The following is an 18,574-nucleotide window of genomic DNA, read 5'->3' on the forward strand; positions in this document are numbered from 1 at the left end:
TATTTATTGATTTCAGAAAAGCATTTGATGCAGTATCATACCTACACTTACTGTCAAAAGTATGATCATATGAGGTATCAAGGGAATTTTGTGACTGGATTGAGGAATTTTTGGTAGGGAGGACATAGTATGGTATCTTGGTTGGAGAGTCATCATCAGATGTGGAAGTGCCCGACAGAAGTGTGTTTGGACCCTTGCTGTTCATGTTGTATATTAACAAACTTTCTGACAATATTAATAGTAAAATCAGGCTTTTTGCAGATGATGCAGTTATCTATAAAGAAGTTACTATCTGATAGGAGCTGCATATTCAGTCAGGTATTGATAAGATTTCAATATGGTGCAGAGATTAGCAACTTGCTCTAAATGTTTGGAAATATAACAATGATATTATAGTCATAGGATATTACTTTTTTTTCATTTTGCGAAGTTCACAGTAGTCACTGATGGAATTGGCCAGCTCATACAAATACCTGGATGTAACACATTGTAGGGATATGAAATGGAATGATCATATAGGTTCAGTTGTGGGTAAAGCAGGTGGTGGACTTCAGTTCAATGGTTGAATACTGGCAAAGTGCAATCAGTCTGCAAAGGAGGTTGCTTACAAATTAGACGTATGACCCATTCTAGGATACTGCTCAAATGTGCAACACTCATGCCAGATAGGGGGATACTGAACATACGAGGTGTGACAATAAAGTAATGAGACTGATTTTCTTTGCAATATGTGTCAACCGTGCTGGCTTGTGTAGGCACAATATCTTTGACCTTGGTCTATAAGCTGCTTCTAGTCCATGCGGCACATCAATGCAACTGCTCAGTCATGAGTTGTGCTGTAATAAGTTAACATGTGTGTCTCTTGTCACAGAAATGGAACCGCATAATATTGTGCTACGGTGTGCCATTTCTTTTTGTGTTAAATTGGGCGAAAAAATGACGACAACTTATGGTAAGCTTCAGAAGGCTTTTCGAGAGGAGGTTATGTCAAGAGCTCCAGTTTTTCATTGGCATAAAATGTTTAGAGAAGGCAGAACAAGTGTTGAACATGAAGACCGCAGTGGACGGATGTCAACTTGGCTAGGGTGCGTGAACTCATACTATCTGATTGAAGATTATCCATGAAAATGATTACAGAAGAACTGAACATCAATCAAGAAATAGTTTTTCTAATAATAACTGAAGATCTTGGTATGAGAAAGATTTGTACAAAAATGGTCCCCAAAAATCTCACACCACAACAGTGAGAAACATGAAAGAATGTGGCAGCTGATCTGTTAGAGCAAACGGAAATCAATCCAGAATTGTTGAGCCATGTTATCACTGGTGATGAAAGTTGGTTTTTCAGTATGATTCAGAGACAAAACGCTAAAGTTTGCAATGGTGTTCAAAGGGATCACCCAGACCTAAAAAAGCTTGCATGTCAAAGTCAAAAGTGAAATACATGCTTGTGTGCTTTTTTGATTCCAAGGGAATTGTTCATAAAGAGTGGGTGCTCCTGGACAAACTGTTATCTAATATTACTACAAAGAAATTTTAGGAAGACTTCGTAAAAGAGTTCTTTGTGTCCTTGCCAACATTGCTAATAATTGGATTCTGCATCGCGATAATGTGCCATCCAATACTGCTCTGTCAGTACAGCAATTGTTAACCTCAAAACAAATTTCAGTACTACCACAGCCACCTTATTCACCAGATATTGCTCCGTGCAACTTTTTTCTATTTCCAATAATCTAAACGGTGGTCAAGGGACACCATTTTCAAACAACACAAAATGTCCAAAAAGCTGTGACTAGAATCTTGGAGGATAAAACAGAAGATGAGTTCCAGAAATGTTACCATCAATGGTAGAAGTGATGGAAAAAAAGTGTGCAATCAGAAGGGAACTACTCTGAAGGAGACAACACTAAACTTGACTAAAATGGTAAACAACATTTTTTTTCCACATCAGTGTCATTACTTTACTGTCGCACCTCGTATACAAATGGTTACAGGTTTGTTTAATCCGTGAGAGAGTGTCACAGATATACTGAAGGAACTGAACTGGAAGGCTCTTCAAGATAGAAGTAAACTAACCCGAGAAAGTCTATTAACAAAGTTTCAAGAACTGGCTTTAAATGATTACTCTATGAATACAGTACAATCCCCTATGTGTCACTCACAATGGGATCATAAGGATAAGATCAGAAAACATGCTGATTTGGAGCACAGCATTGTATCTACATCTGTACTCTGTGAATGTACATTTGCAGAAATTTCTACCTCAAATTTAGGCCTATGTTTGGCAGAAAGGGGATTCCTGGCCAATACAGCTCTACTACTATCAGTGCTAGTCTACCTTTTATATCTCCCTATTCTGTCTGTCAAGGGTATTTTGCTGCCTAAGTACAAGTATCTGTTAACATGAGGATTGGTGATCATGAAGTAGATTAAGTTAAATTTATCACTGTTCTCCTATCTGCTTCTTCTCATTCCATTCATCTTTCTTTGATTTGCCCTCAGTCCCTATTTTTTACTCATTAGCCTGCTCATTCCATTCAACAAGTCACTTTCACTGAGAATAGCAAAGTTATTAGTGAACCTTACTGCTATCCTTTTACCTCGAATTTTAATTCCACTTCCAAACCTTTCTTTTACTGCTGCCTTGATGTACAGATTGAACAGTAGGGAACAAAGACTACATCCCTGGTCTTACACCCTTTACAATATGAGCACTTCGTTCTTGGTTGTCCACTCTTATTATTCCTTCTTGGCTCTTGTACATATTGTATATTACCATCTGTTCCTATAGCTTACCCCTATTTTTCTCAGAATTTTGACCATCTTGACCATTTTACATTGTCAAATGCTTCTTCCTGTTCAACAAATCCTATGAAAGTGTCTTGATTTTTCTTCAGCCTTGAAATTCTGACATTTGGTTGGTAATGGAAGCACCTCTGGAATTTTTTCCCTTTCCGCTCATGATCTCACGGTTGCATTCTCTCTTTCCAAGCATGGGGTCCCTTGTTCGACTCGCGGCAGGGTCATGATTTTTTCCTGCCTCGAGATGACTGGGTGTTGTTGTGTCATCTTCGTCATCATCATTCATCTCCATCATGGTCAGAGGAAGGCAATGGCAAACCACCTCCACTAGGATCTTGCCTAGTAAGGCGACGCAGGTCTCCCGCGTTGCTCCCCTACGCTTTGTAAAAGAAGTGTGGGACTTCATCATCATCATGATCATCATCATGAAAGCTAAACTGCTCATCAACTAACACATCATCAGGATACATAGCCAGAAACCTTTATGGAAAAATAAAGGCATGCTTGCTGTTAGTGTTGTACCAGTCAGTGAAATTAATATTTGCATTTCATAAGAAAAACTCTTTTTTCTTTAAAATCTAAAGTTGCCACAACAATATTAAATACCTGCATTCTGTTGATTGCAGAAAACATATGTATCCACATCTTTAAAAAAATGTCATTGCATCTCCTGTATCACATGCGAGAAGGCCAGAATTGCCATAGATACATCACTACTGCCACCATCTAATTGACAATAAAGTTGCATTTCATTAAATGATTGTTGTTTTATTTATTTTTGCTTACTTCAGGATCAGGAATCAAGTTATGTCAGTCTCTAGAAAGATCATCATATTGATCCCATATAAGTGCAATGTGGCACTCTGTTCAATGACTTAATTTCTGGATTTTGCCATAGCTGTAAGTAATTATTTCCTCCTTCAAAACTGTGGCTAATTCTAAGATCTCGAGAGAGGAGCAGGTTACTATGCAGAGGAAGTTAAAGACTTGTTGGGCTGTTTCTTCTCTTGTCCTACCACCGCACCAAATCAGGCAAATCTTAATATGAAGGTCTATAACTATATGATCCCATGATTAACCCACTGACAATTTTAGCCGAAACTGAAGTATCACTTCTTTGTCACCCTTCATTCACCAATATAATGTAGATAATTTTCGCAAAATAATATACCTTAACTAGCAGTGACGGGCACACCTATGACCTTTTAACATCATTGCGACTGTTGATGCAGCTTTAGGCAGTGAAACTGGTCGTGTATCAATAAAACACCTATTTTACTGGTTGTCAGCAGATTAAAGGAAGCTGCTGTAATTGAAACAATACAACTTGGAAGAAATGTCACACAATAAAGGAAAGTTTAATGTTTTTATTTTGGTGTTCAGTACCATATGAAACAACCCTATTCTGACTCATAACACAAACACATTCATATACGGTAGTCTAAACAATACTGGAAATATATGAGTTACTGAAATCCTTTTGTAATACATTCATTTGACTCTAGCATTTACAAATATATGTTAACGACAGAACATTTATTTTATGACAGACAGACAGACAGACAGACAAACACTAACTGTCTAACAAATGCAGACGAGAGTCAGATGAGCAAGTTGGGGACGAAAGACTGACCAAGAAAACAAGTAGAATATAACAAGTACATGAAACAACATATCACGAATCACTTAACTTCTAATAAACTGTGATGCCTGGTGAAGACGTGGCACAGCACCCCCAAAACGCTCTCCCAAACTGTCCGCTGCAAGCCGCTTCAACGGATGCTGGCCAGCCGCTTCAACGGATGCCAATCTCCCATCCCACGGCGTCGCAGCTTGCCCCGCCCAGACCGATGCCATGGGTTGACTCCTGTTGCTCTCATGTTGACCGTGAAGCCACTACCCCTTTCTATAAGGTGCGGCCCACTGGACTCATGTGGGGACCTCACATGCACCTACGCTCAAGTTTGATCCAAATGACAGACATACTAGCACTCCGATGACAGACATACGCTAACTGCTGCACAAATGCAAAAGAGAGGCAAATTAGCAACTGGTGATGCGAGACTGACCCAGCCTCACTGTAACTGACCAATTGCCAAGCTCATAGCGCCCCTTAAATGCACGTGAACAGGCAACCTTTCCACTTTCCCACCAGAGGGAGACACCAAAGCTGTGATAGCCACAGAGGCGCCACTGCCAGAAACAGAGGGTGACTGCTTCACCCAACGCACTGTGGTGCGCTCTTCAAAACCGCAATTTTTTCCATGGCTCATGGTCTTTTACTAGTGGACTCCGATTGCGTAAGATAGTTTAGATGGCAAGGTGTTGCTTGCTTACGCGAACTGAGTATGGCATTCTGGAAGTCAGCTATGACATTAGTACTCAAAGGACAATCGTCTACTTGTATTTCAGTTCTAGGTGAAGTCTTGTTTGGATTTGCATATAAACAATTTGCCTGAAAACTTCTTTCCATACGCTGGAATATATGTGACCACTTCAGTCTGAACTTCTATTAATATTGTAATGATTAATCTTCGAATGTGAACTATTGCCATTTAAAGTGATAATATGTTTGTTTTCATAATTCACTGACATTGATTGGCCATTTGGTATAATGTGCTCATTAAGGTGTAAATTAGGGCTGTTGTTAAATATCGATATATCAATATACCAATAGCCTCCTCCTCCCCCCCCCCCCCCCCCTGAAATATTGATACAGAAATGACAACATTGAGTGCCAAAATTTTTATTTTTTATTATATAAAGGCATTCAAATGAAACTCAATTTCTAGTTTAAAGTAAGGGTAACAATTTTATTAACTCAAAAATGTAGTTATACACAGTACACGTACTAAAAATAGTCACCAAAACTGTTGGCACATTTATTGATTGTGACACTAGCAGGTTAGTTCCATTCTTGAAGAAGCTGGTAGGCTGCTGTCGGATTCAGGCCTGGAGCCAGTCACACACTCCATCATCCGCTGTGAATCAATGTCCGTGAATAGCTTGTTTTAGAGGTCCAAACATGTGAAAGTTGCACAGTGAAAGGTTGGGGCTGTACAGTGGATGTTCCAGCATTTCCCACTGAATCTGCTGCAATGTCATCTTCACCACATTGGCCGTGTCTGGGTGGGCATTATCACACAGGAGGATAACGCCATTGGACAACGTGCCTCAGCTTTTCGACATGACAGCTTGTCTAAGGTTCTGTAAAGTGGCTCAATGGTGGTTCCCCATTCCAGGATCTCAACAAGCTCTTGTGGTCAAAACAGAAGGATATCATTACCTTACCAGAACTGTTGTCCATGTCCTTTAATTTCTTTGGAGGTGGCGAAGTTGATGCTCTGACACTTGATTTCCAGTTGAAAATGGTGACACCATGTTTTGTCACTTGTGACAACACATGACAGAAAGCCATATTCCTCCTCAGGATGGCATTACAGATGGCTCAAAGACAGCGCCATTCGAGTATTGTGCTGTTCAGTGGTCTGTTGGTGGGGAACAAACGCGCACAGATTTTTTAAAAGTTGAAGTGCTGATACATTACGGTGTTGGTGGTGCCCAAGCTAATACCCAGTAACTGATGGACAACTGCAGAATCACTGTGGATGAGGTCCAAGACTGAAGCATTCACTTATGCAACCATTTATGGTTTGATGACACAATGAGCCTGTCCAGGACAAGCATCATCTTCCAGTGACTCGCACCCGCTCAAGGAATTATTTTCACACTTGAATGAGTCAGACTGTACTCACCGTACGCAGCCTTCATCTGTCGATACATTTCACAGCATCTGACTCTGTACGCCACCAAAAATCGAATCACTCCTTGTTGCCCCTCCTTACTCGCCTGCACGTTCAGTAGTGGACGATAGCATGTGTGACCACCTTCTCTTCAGCGTGAAAGCACACTGGTGCTATGCAAAATCAAACAGTGCACACACGTCAGTGTCTCTACCAATAGATGGTGCCACCATACCCACAGTTATGTGGTGCCACCTTAAAGTATAAGGCAATGGTAGACGCACTGGCCAGGTCTCATTTGAATGAACCTCATATTTCTCCACAATTTTCAGAAAATATTTGAATTTGTTCTTTTGAACTTGTGCTAGGACATGATTTTATTTATTTTCACTGTGTGAGGGAGTCTTACTACTTTCAGAACTTTAATCATGTTTAGTCTTCCTGTTTGACTGTGTGAAGCATGTATATGTGTCACTCAAGAACTCCCATTGCACTGTGGGGGAAGGGTGGGGGGTGGGGGTTATGTAATAATAAGATTTCCAATGTGAAGAAATAGCTGCTGAAAATGATGAACAAACATCTAAATAACAAGATTGGTCATTGCAGTAGGCAGAGACATGTGAGGGGAAATGCTGACGTAATCTGCACTATCAACAGAAACTGCAAGTTACCATTATTAACAAAGTGGTTATTACCAAGTGTAAATGTGCATCATTCACCTTTCAGTTCTTGCTCTAATTGGGAAAGATAGGCTGCTAGCTTATCAATTTGCAAAACATCTAATGATAAATCAATACTTAAATATAGGGCTCTAAAACCAGCAGTGTATTTACAATGCCCAACCGATATTTTTACAGGAAGGTACATTGATATTTTTTCCACCAATATATTGTTAATTTTTTTGATGTATCAAGAGCCAATGATATTTTTTTAAAAAAATATTGATATATTGGTTTCCTGACATTTTTAAAAACATCAACAGTCCCAGAATAAATGCTCAGAGAAGCAGTCTGCTAATTTTAGGTTCTTCATTTGCCCTTCAGTGGGAAAGTAGCACTAGTTTCTGCTACTGCAGTTTGATAGGCACAACTATTTATTAGTAAATGCCATTTGCCTGGTAAGTTGAAGGCCAACTAGAGATGTTTGTAGAAACCAGAAATGTTTAGGTAGTTAAGTGCGGAATAATCCTCAGTGCGCACTCTGGTTTCCTCTAAGTGCACACTGGGTGTAAAAATATGTCAAAACAGAATACTGACAAGGCAGTACAGAGTAGGTTGTCTCCACCAGCTTTGGAAGACCACTTATGCTTTGGCGTCACACAGTTTTGTGGTGCCTCTGACGTCACGGAGTGAGGGCGTCTGAGATAATATAAATGCCACTACAGCTGAATGTGGGATAAATGTCATTCTGTAATATATCAGCACATAAATACATATGATCTATTCCACAGCATCTGCTCACCCACAGTTGCACAGTGGAAACACTGTATTTATAATAAAGTAGAGTTATTGCACATATGACTATTTTAGTACCGCTCTTTCACTATCCACCTCATATGTGAAGTCCATTGTCAAGCAGACATGTCACAAACTAGAGGCACTGCACAGCAGGCCGACTACAGTGAGTAAATAGAGAATGGCGACATCTGTAAGGTAAAATTTGATACACGTATCAGCAAGCTGACACTTTGCACTCCTACAAAAATCCCTATTTGTAACACTCCAACAGGACCCTGAGAGAATGGTCTAGATTCTCTCCACAGATGCAGCAGTTTAGGCTACAATATGTTCAGATTTGACTTTGTTGTTACCTTACAATTCTACACTATTCGCCTGTGCAGACATCCTCCATAGCCAAGACTGATCTTAGTTTTGTTGTGGAATAAATTGACAGTAGCCTTCTTTCACTGCAAACTTATCAGCTACTTTTCTAAGGCAAGCACTTTAATAGCATTTATCTGAACTATTGTTCATGGCCCATTTGGGTCTCTCTTACTTCAGTTTGATACAGAAATAGATAGCTACATACTACACCTGGCAACAGTTCTATAGTTACAGTCCAAAAATTGCAAAGTGTTGGTGGCTCGTTGCTGCACTTGAAGTGTGGAAACAAGCAATCGAGATAAGTCAAACCAGATCACTGACAAACATTGTGTGAATTCTGTGCAAATTTTAACATATCACAAACTGAATAATCACAAAAAGTAACCACAACAGCACAGCAAAACTGCATTTTCATTACTCAACATTTAATCAAACTTAAACACTGACTCATAATGACAGCCATTAACGTCTGAGGTGAATTTGTGTGAGGTTAATCAATTTCAGCCATTACATAATTATTGTATGAACACATGGATATGAAATTCCAACTGAACAAAGTACGTAAAGATTTTTAATCTGTTCTACACCAATGTACATAGGTTTAACTGTCATGAACTCTTTACATACTGGCTCTTTCAGCATGTAGAGGTGAGGTGGGGAGGGGTGAGGGAGGAGGCTGTTTGCAAAATGTTTGGTCTTCTAAAGACTGGTATAAGAGAAAACTACATAATCTAAAAATATGGCTACATCAGATTTAACTGTTTTTAAGTATTAACAACGACGATTACAGAAAATTTTGCTGCTTACAAATATAGAAAAATACATGGACACTATTTTTCCTTTTGATATGTCAATCTCTGTTAACATGAATGAGCCCTATATTGAAAATCATAGTACATTTCATTGCATTTATTGTTTAACACACTAGTTAGCTTAATTTTCCTGTAAGGTAAGGCATACAGAATTATTAAAGTATGTAGTCTAAATCCTGAATCTCACATTAGTTACCTCAAAATTTACAATGAAATGTAGCAGCCCCTCTGAATTTTAAATTCAGTTAATATGGAAGATAGTTTAAGCAAAAATAAAATGCATTATGTGAAAGTTGAAAAACTATTGTATTAAGTTGTATAGGCCCTTATACCAAAATAGGTTTCCAAGCTCCTCCAATCTGCAGTCATATTGCATCACTGTTCATTTGAAAATATCATTAACTGGAAACAGTTTACTCATATTCTTGTAACTATTACTTTGAAAGTAACAGCCTCAAGGATGATGATAAAACTTTTATCAGGTGTCAATGTTTTAATTAATTTTACTTAAATGCTGATTTTTCATGGTGTATGTAGTGCAGGCAGAAGGTAAAAATGGATTACTGGACTTTGCCTCAAATCAAGACTTTAATCTTTAGTGTTCTGCACATACTGCTGTTCCAGACAAGAGTATTCTCCAAGGAAATTTCAGAATACCACATACTCTGTTCCATGGAGTGTTGGCAAGCCCTGTTGACTTTACTTCCATCCTTTTAGCTAAAACTGTGCCTGTAGTTGTTCTGGGGCACAAAATGGATTAGCAATTTATATATGCTTCCTAAAATTCAATGAAAAATCTTATTGCAATTTGTCATTTGAGTAATGACATTCTCATAATTTGCAGAGCATTACTGATTCACCTTTTGCTGGCAACTCCATCCCACAACAGATGAAAGAAGTAAGAGTGCCATCAAAGGTGGAAACATGGAAACCAGAATCTGAATCAGAGGTAGGGTTTCCAGTGGATAGATGGAAAAGATTCATCTTATTCCTCAAATTTTGAAGAAAAATATGCTAGTTATTGGGTGCCTCTATCTGTTATGTTTCTACCCCTAAGTTACTGCATTTCAATACAGACATTTTGGGAATGGAAATTGCATCACAATGTTCCTGTTTAGTGTCCTCTTCATTCTTCACTTTCAGCACAGATCATTTACCATTCCTCCAGTTTATTAGCATCCTTCATCCCAATAAACTTTGCTGTATGGTTCTCATTGCACTTAAGATGTTTCACTGACGTGAGAAAGTCTATAATCCATCTGAGGGTTAAAAATTGGCATCATTTTTATGAATATGAAATTAGTGAAAAATTTTACATTTTTATATTGTTGTACATACCAAAATACTTTGTATCACAGAAACAGCTTATAAAAGGTCTTCTATTAAAGGAAAAACAGTCCATATAAAGCTTAGCAATGTTATAACAGTATTTACAAAATAGTTATTTACACATAGTGGGCACATAAAAATGTGAACTTCATAGCTCTGTGTAGCTTTGTTCAAAACTAGGAAATGGGCTCTCTAATACTTCACTTTCTTGACTTGAGCACTGTCACTTGGTTGCCATACAGATAAGATTGGAGAGAAAAGAAGTAGTGCACTGGATTTGCTCAAGTTTAGGATGGTCATTGCACAGGAACCGATAGCAGCACGAGCGAGAAAGAGAAATGGTTCACTTCTCACAATTGTCACTTTCTGCACAACTTGAGATGAAAAAAATGAAAATTTACACTTCATCAGCAAAACCAGATGTAGACAAGTGTTACAAGGGTTACGACCATTGGCCGACAGTGGATGGCAATCGTCACCAAGATCTTGCAGGTATAAACACTGCAAAATCAGGACAAAATCACATTGCATTAAGTGACCAATATTTGTGCATCTCCAAGGAAAGAAACTACTTCTGTTTACCCCATATTAAAAATTAATATGTGTGTGTGTGTGTGTGTGTGTGTGTGTGTGTGTGTGTGTGTGTGTGTGTGTGAGAGAGAGAGAGAGAGAGAGAGAGAGAGAGAGAGAGAGAGAGTGAGGAGGTTATTTTGCTACAAGTATATGCTTATATCACTAGTTACGTCACATTGTCACATTCCATCCCCTATTTTCCAATGTTTGATTTCAATCGTATGACAAAAGTGAATATAAGTCAAAATCCTTGAAGGGGAAAACGAATAAAAGCACTTCTTGAACAGCACAATACATATTATTTGTACTCAGATAAATCCTAACTAGTTATATTGTGCTAGTGACATTTTGAGAAAACTGTCATGCTGAGAATTTCAGTATTTTTACCAGGTTCCACAGGTCATAAGGCATGGGATATGGAATATTTCAGATACAGGTTTTGTTCTGGGATAACCACAAGTGCCGGAATGAGGTTGAAGAATGCAGTGAGAAGGCAGTGAAACGACGTCAGCCAATGGTGCGCCAAATAGGACTGCTCCAAGACACGAGTGCCCCCAGCTGGCTCCTGCCAGCCTCAGCCACTCACATCGGCTTCATACATGGACATTAGAGGACAGCATTAGTGCGGCCTACTTTGCATGTCGCCTATTGCGTGCGACTATTCCTTGTAAATCTCCAAGTTAAATATTGTCAAATCTGCTTTATAGAAATAAAACTTTTTTTTTTGGTCATCAGTCTACTGACTGGTTTGATGTGGCCCGCCACGAATTCCTTTCCTGTGCTAACCTCTTCATCTCAGAGTAGCACTTGCAACCTACATCCTCAATTATTTGCTTGAGGTATTCCAATCTCTGTTTTCCTCTACAGTTTTTGCCCTCTACAGTTCCCTCTAGTACCATGGAAGTCAGTCCCTCATGTCTTAACAGATGTCCTATCATCCTGTCCCTTCTCCTTATCAGTGTTTTCCACATATTCCTTTCCTCTCCGATTCTGCGTAGAACCTCCTCATTCCTTACCTTATCAGTCCACCTAATTTTCAACATTCGTCTATAGCACCACATCTCAAATGCTTCGATTCTCTTCTGTTCCGGTTTTCCCACAGTCCATGTTTCACTACCATACAATGCTGTACTCCAGACGTACATCCTCAGAAACTTCTTCCTCAAATTAAGGCCGGTATTTGATATTAGTAGACTTCTCTTGGCCAGAAATACCTTTTTTGCCATAGCAAGTCTGCTTTTGATGTCTTCTTTGCTCCGTCCGTCATTGGTTATTTTACTGCCTAGGTAGCAGAATTCCTTAACTTCACTGACTTCGGGACCATCAATCCTGATGTTAAGTTTCTCACTGTTCTCATTTCTACTACTTCTCATTACCTTCGTCTTTCTCCAATTTACTCTCAACCCATACTGTGTACTCATTAGACTGTTCATTCCGTTCAGCAGATCATTTAATTCTTCTTCACTTTCACTCAGGATAGCAATGTCATCAGCGAATTGTATCATTGATATCCTTTCAGCTTGAATTTTAATTTCACTCCTGAACCTTTCTTTTATTTCCATCATTGCTTCCTCGATGTACAGATTGAAGAGTAGGGGCGAAAGGCTACAGCCTTGTCTTACTCCCTTCTTAATACGGGCACTTCATTCTTGATTGTCCACTCTTATTATTCCCTCTTGGTTGTTGTACATATTGTATATGACCCGTCTCTCCTTATTGCTTACCCCTAATTTTTTCAGAGTCTTGAACAGCTTGCACCGTTTTATATTGTCGAACGGTTTTTCCAGGTCGACAAATCCTATGAACGTGTCTTGATTTTTCTTTAGCCTTGCTTCCATTATTAGCTGTAACGTCAGAATTGCCTCTCTTGTGCCTTTACTTTTCCTAAAACCAAACTGATCGTCAACTAGCGCATTCTCAATTTTCTTTTCCATTCTTCTGTATATTATTCTTGTAAGCAGCTTCGATGCATGAGCTCTTAAGCTGATTGTGCGATAATTCTCGCACTTGTCAGCTCTTGCTGTCTTCAGAATTGTGTGGATGATGCTTTTCCGAAAGTCAGATGGTATGTCGCCATACTCATATATTCTACACACCAACGTGAATAGTCGTTTTGTTGCCACGTCTCCTAATGATTTTAGAAATTCTGATGGAATGTTATCAATCCCTTCTGCCTTATTTGACCGTAAGTTCTCCAAAGCTCTTTTAAATTCCGATTCTAATACTGGCTCCCCTATCTCTTCTAAATCGACTCCTGTTTCTTCTTCTATCACATCAGACGAATCTTCACCTTCATAGAGGCTTTCAATGTATTCTTTACACCTATCTGCTCTCTCCTCTGCATTTAATAGTGGAATTCCCGTTGCACTCTTAATGTTACCACCGTTGCTTTTAATGTTAGCAAAGGTTGTTTTGACTTTCCTGGATGCTGAGTCTGTCCTCCCGACAATAATATCTTTTTCGATGTCTTCACATTTTTCCTGCAGCCATTTCGTCTTAGCTTCCCTGCACTTCCTATTTATTTCATTTCTCAGCGACTTGTATTTCTGTAATCCTGATTTTCCTGGAACATGTTTGTACTTCCTCCTTTCATCAATCAACTGAAGTATTTCTTCTGTTACCTATGGTTTCTTCGCAGCTACCTGCTTTGTACCTATGTTTTCCTTCCCAACTTCTGTGACGGCCCTTTTTAGAGACGTCCATTCCTTTTTAACTGTGTTGCTTTCTGCGCTATTCCTTATAGCTGTATCTATAGCGTTAGAGAACTTCAAATGTATCTCGTCATTCCTTAGAACTTCCGTATCCCACTTCTTAGCGTATTGATTCTTCCTGTCTAATGTCTTCAACTTCAGCCTACTCTTCATCACTACTATATTGTGATCTGAGTCTATGTCTGCTCCTGGGTACGCCTTACAATCCAGTATCTGATTTCGGAATCTCTGTCTGACCATGATGTAATCTAATTGAAATAAACCCGTACTAGCTGAAACTTGTTACAGAACTCAATTAGTCTTTCTCGTCTTTCATTCCTTGTCCCAAGCCCATATTCTCCTGTAACCTTTTCTTCTACTCCTTCCCCTACAACTGCATTCCAGTCGCTCATGACTATTAGATTTTCGTCCCCCTTTACATACTGCATTACCCTTTCAATATCCTCATACACTTTTTCTATCTGTTCATCTTCAGTTTGCGACATCGGCATGTATACCTGAACTATCATTGTCGGTGTTGGTCTGCTGTCGATTCTGATTAGAACAACCCGGTCACTGAACTGTTCACAGTAACACACCCTCTGCCCTATCTTCCTATTCATAAGAAATCCTACACCTGTTATACCATTTTCTGCTGCTGTTGATATTACCCGATACTCATCTGACCAGAAATCCTTGTCTTCCTTCCACTTCACTTCACTGACCCCTACTACATCTAGATTGAGCCTTTGCATTTTCCTTTTCAGATTTTCTAGTTTTCCTGCCACATTCAAGCTTCTGACATTCCACGCCCCGACTCGTAGAACATTATCCTTTCGTTGATTATTCAATCTTTTCCTCATGGTAACCTCCCCCACGGCAATCCCCTCCCGGAGATCCGAATGGGGGACTATTCCGGAATCTTTTGCCAATGGAGAGATCATCATGACACTTCTTCAACTACAGGCCACATGTCCTGTGGATACACGTTACGTGTCTTTAATGCAGTGGTTTCCATTGCCTTCTACTTCCTCATGTCGTTGATCATTGCTGATTCTTCCGCCTTTAGGGGCAATTTCCCACCCGTAGGACAAGAGAGTGCCCTGAACCTCTATCCGCTCCTCCGCCCTCTTTGACAAGGCTGTTGGCAGAATGAGGCTGACTTCTTATGCCGGAAGTCTTTGGCCGCCAATGCTGATTATTTATCAAAATTTAGGCAGTGGCGGGGATCGAACTGGGGACTGAAGACGTTTTGATTATGAATCAAAGACGCTTCCCTCCCCTCTTTTTTTTTTTTTAAATCGCATTTTGTTCGCTTTTGTTCGTTGCATCTGCCCGGGGCGGACGTCGTAAGACATCCGTTTAAGTTCGTTGTTGATCGATTAGCTCAGTTTTTTTATTGCAGAGGGCTGCTAACCCTCTGACCGAACACGCTGAGCTACCGTGCATCCCTAGACCACGGTAAAACTACTAATGTTATTTACTTGAATTGTTACACAGCATTCTGAGAATTTGTCATCCCTTAGGTATCCTATACGAGACAAATGGGCAAGACCCAACAACTGGTGATGAGGTGTTTCAAAAAAGGCTGTGGCCGTCAGGCACAGGGATTGTTTGTGTTTTTTGTGCTGCCGCCTTAATTCTCTCTCATCTTTACTTTGTTACATCAATAAGTGCCCCTGCAGAGTTCTTGTCACTTTTGCTAATCAGCGTTTTCAGGTGGGTATCGCAGAAATTTTCTTTGCCTATTTTGCTTGCTTGTTGCATTTGTGTCTCCCAACATGACCTCCAACAGCTGTCCCATTCCCTGCTAACACGCCACAGCCACCAGCATCCAATGCCACACAGCTAATGCAGATGTCTCAATTTCAGCCTCATACAGCAAGTTTGCTTTTGCTGTGCCAATGAACTCGACAACATCGTGTAACACAATTCAGGTGGTTTAATTGATTTTTTGTTTAGAAGACTTACCTGAAGGAATAATGGCAGACAGCGGACCTCCGGCCATGTCAAATCAATTTGAAACATTCTGTGAATGCAATGGCATACAGCATCTGACCAGTGCACTGTTCCATCCACAGTCAAATGGAGAAGCGGAACATTTTGTCACAACTTTCAAGCAACAGATGACCAAACTTCACTCCGCACACACCAGGAATCAAGCTTTGCTACTGTTTCTCGCCTCGTGTCATTCGCACCCATAAAACAGACCGTTGTCAGCAGGACTGCTTCACGGCCACCACCATTGGACACTGCTTCGTCTGCCCCACTCTCTTCAGCATCCAGCACTGAAGGAATGTCACAAGTATCATTCTACGCCGTGTGATATTGTCTTTTACAGGGTTTTCAGCAGCAGCAGACAGTGGGCGTGAGGTGAGATTGTGCGTAGTTATGTACGTTTGACAGCATGTCATTAATATCAGTCCTGGCTACTTGACATACTCCAGCCTATAGTGGGGAGTGCTCCCTATGGAAACCTTACCTCATGAAACTTCCTGTCAGATTAAAACTTTGTGCCGGACCGAGACTCGAACTCGGGACCTTTGCCTTTTGCGGGCAAGTGCTCTACCAACTGAGCTACCCAAGCACGAATCACGCGCCGTCCTCACAGCTTTACTTCTGCCAGTACCTCGTCTCAGTTGGTAGAGCACTTGCTCGCGAAAGGCAAAGGTCCCGAGTTCGAGTCTTGGTCCGGCACACAGTTTTAATCTGCAAGGAAGCTTCATATCAGAACACACTCCACTGCAGAGTGAAAATCTCGTTCTGGAAACATCCCCCAGGATGTGGCTAAGCCATGTCTCCGCAATATCCTTTCTTTCAGGAGTGCTAGTTCTGCAAGGTTCGCAGGAGAGCTTCTGTAAAGTTTGGAAGGTAGGAGACGAGGTACTGGCAGAAGTAAAGCTGTGAGGACGGGGAGTGAGTCGTGCTTGGGTAGCTCAGTTGGTAGAGCACTTGCCCGCGAAAGGCAAAGGTCCCGAGTTCGAGTCTCGGTCCGGCACACAGTTTTAATCTACCAGGAAGTTTCATTTCAGCGCACACTCCGCTGCAGAGTGAAAATCTCATTCTGGACCTTACCTCATTCTTGCGTCACACAAGCACTTGGCACCTCGAGGAATGATTGCTGTTCCCACATGTGAACAGTGATGCTTGCAGGGTTTCATGTCTACAATTCACAATAACAGTTAACATTTCTATATTTGTACTGGCACATTGCATATTTAAAATTTACAGGGTCACAGTTGTTTAACTATATGAAATAAAATCGTCATAACTTCTGAACAGTTTGCGCTAGGAAATTCAAATGCACAGTCGGCCACGGAGCACTATAGGAATTAGTATGTGCATGTGAAAACGTCACGGTACAGTGTGTCTGAGTGTATAGTACTTCTGAAGGCCTATTAGGCTAGCAATAACAACCCAATTGCAGTTCATATGAAGTTAGCGACCAAGTTCAGCCTGAAGACAACTGGTCCAAGTGTGCTAACAATCAAGAATTTGATTTGCAAGTTTGAGAAAACAGATAAGAGTGTTGGCGATGTCGGTTGTCCAAAAAGGATGAAAACGCCTGAAAACACACGCTGTGTTTCAAGCCAGCCCCAGGTTCAGATAAGCTGCACAATGTGTGGGAATCATTTGAGAGGGACTGTGAATTTTGTATGGGAAGAGATGTATGTCTTCAACATCAATTCGCTAAACTCATCAGCCATTAAGCCCCAGGGCCATGGAACAATGGTCGTGTTTCACCAACACTACTGCACACACAACTGACAAACAGGACTCTGGGCTTCGTCACTAAACCAAACCATATGCACATCACTTTCTTTTGGATGGGTCTGAGGGACTGTGGGCGAGCGGTTCTAGGAGCTACAGTCTGGAACCGCGCGACCGCTACGGTCGCAGGTTCGAATCCTGCCTCAGGCATGGATGAGTGTGACGTCCTTAGGTTAGATAGGTTTAAGTAGTTCTAAGTTCTAGGGGACTGATGACTTGAGAAGTTAAGTCCCATAGTGCTCAGAGCCATTTCAGCCATTTGGTTTGAGGGACTCAGAATGTGCATTTCACTTCACCCACAACAGGTGACTGTGCTGTGTACATCTCCAGTCAGAATAATCGGTGCGATTTTCACTGATGACACGGTGGCTACCGAACAGTACGTGAAGGTTATGGAGGATGGATAATGGGGATGAAATCAATGCGACCCTGATTTCAACAAGATGGGGTCGGGATTTATCATGCACAAAGCCCATCAATGCAGGAGAGCACTCGATGTCCTGGACGAGCACTTTGGGGACCACATTGTGGGCCTCGATTGGCTACTATATACTCCGGATTTAAACATGTGCCACTCCTTATTGTGGGAGTATATTAAAGACACGGTGTACATCAATTACACCAAAACTTTCGCTGAGCTGAAAACAGCCATTCAGGCAGTCATTGACAGCATCGATATTTGGACACTTCAGTGGATCGTGCAGAATTTCGCTATTCGTCTGCATCGTATCTCCGACAACATGGCAGGCATATCAAATGTGTTATAACCTAAATCTGAATATCTGTAGTGATGTTTACATGTTGAATAAAGTGTGTGCACGATGTAGTTTATAACTAATTTACCCTTTTCTCCATGTAGTTCAGTAATTGTCTCCCTGTACTTTTTGTTCTGTAGATCCAAGGATGTAGAACACATGAAACAGGAACAGAATACATTTACAAAAACAGAGAAATGCTTCTATGTATCTTAAAATGTGAATCATAGGGTGTATGGCTGCATGTGTTATATGCCACTCAAATATTTCTTTTCT

The 18,574-nt window shown here is 40.5% G+C and overlaps 1 non-coding gene across 1 annotated transcript; it reads right to left on the minus strand.

The window, feature by feature from the left end:
* Window positions 1-16,285: 16,285 nt before the first annotated feature.
* Window positions 16,286-16,360, minus strand: Trnal-caa (transfer RNA leucine (anticodon CAA)). Its single transcript has one exon. It is a non-coding gene; the product is annotated as a tRNA-Leu (tRNA).
* Between the last annotated feature and the right edge of the window lie 2,214 nt (window positions 16,361-18,574).

The sequence above is a fragment of the Schistocerca gregaria genome, chromosome 9 (assembly GCF_023897955.1).
Source record: "Schistocerca gregaria isolate iqSchGreg1 chromosome 9, iqSchGreg1.2, whole genome shotgun sequence".
In the NCBI taxonomy this organism is placed as follows: Eukaryota; Metazoa; Arthropoda; class Insecta; order Orthoptera; family Acrididae; genus Schistocerca; species Schistocerca gregaria.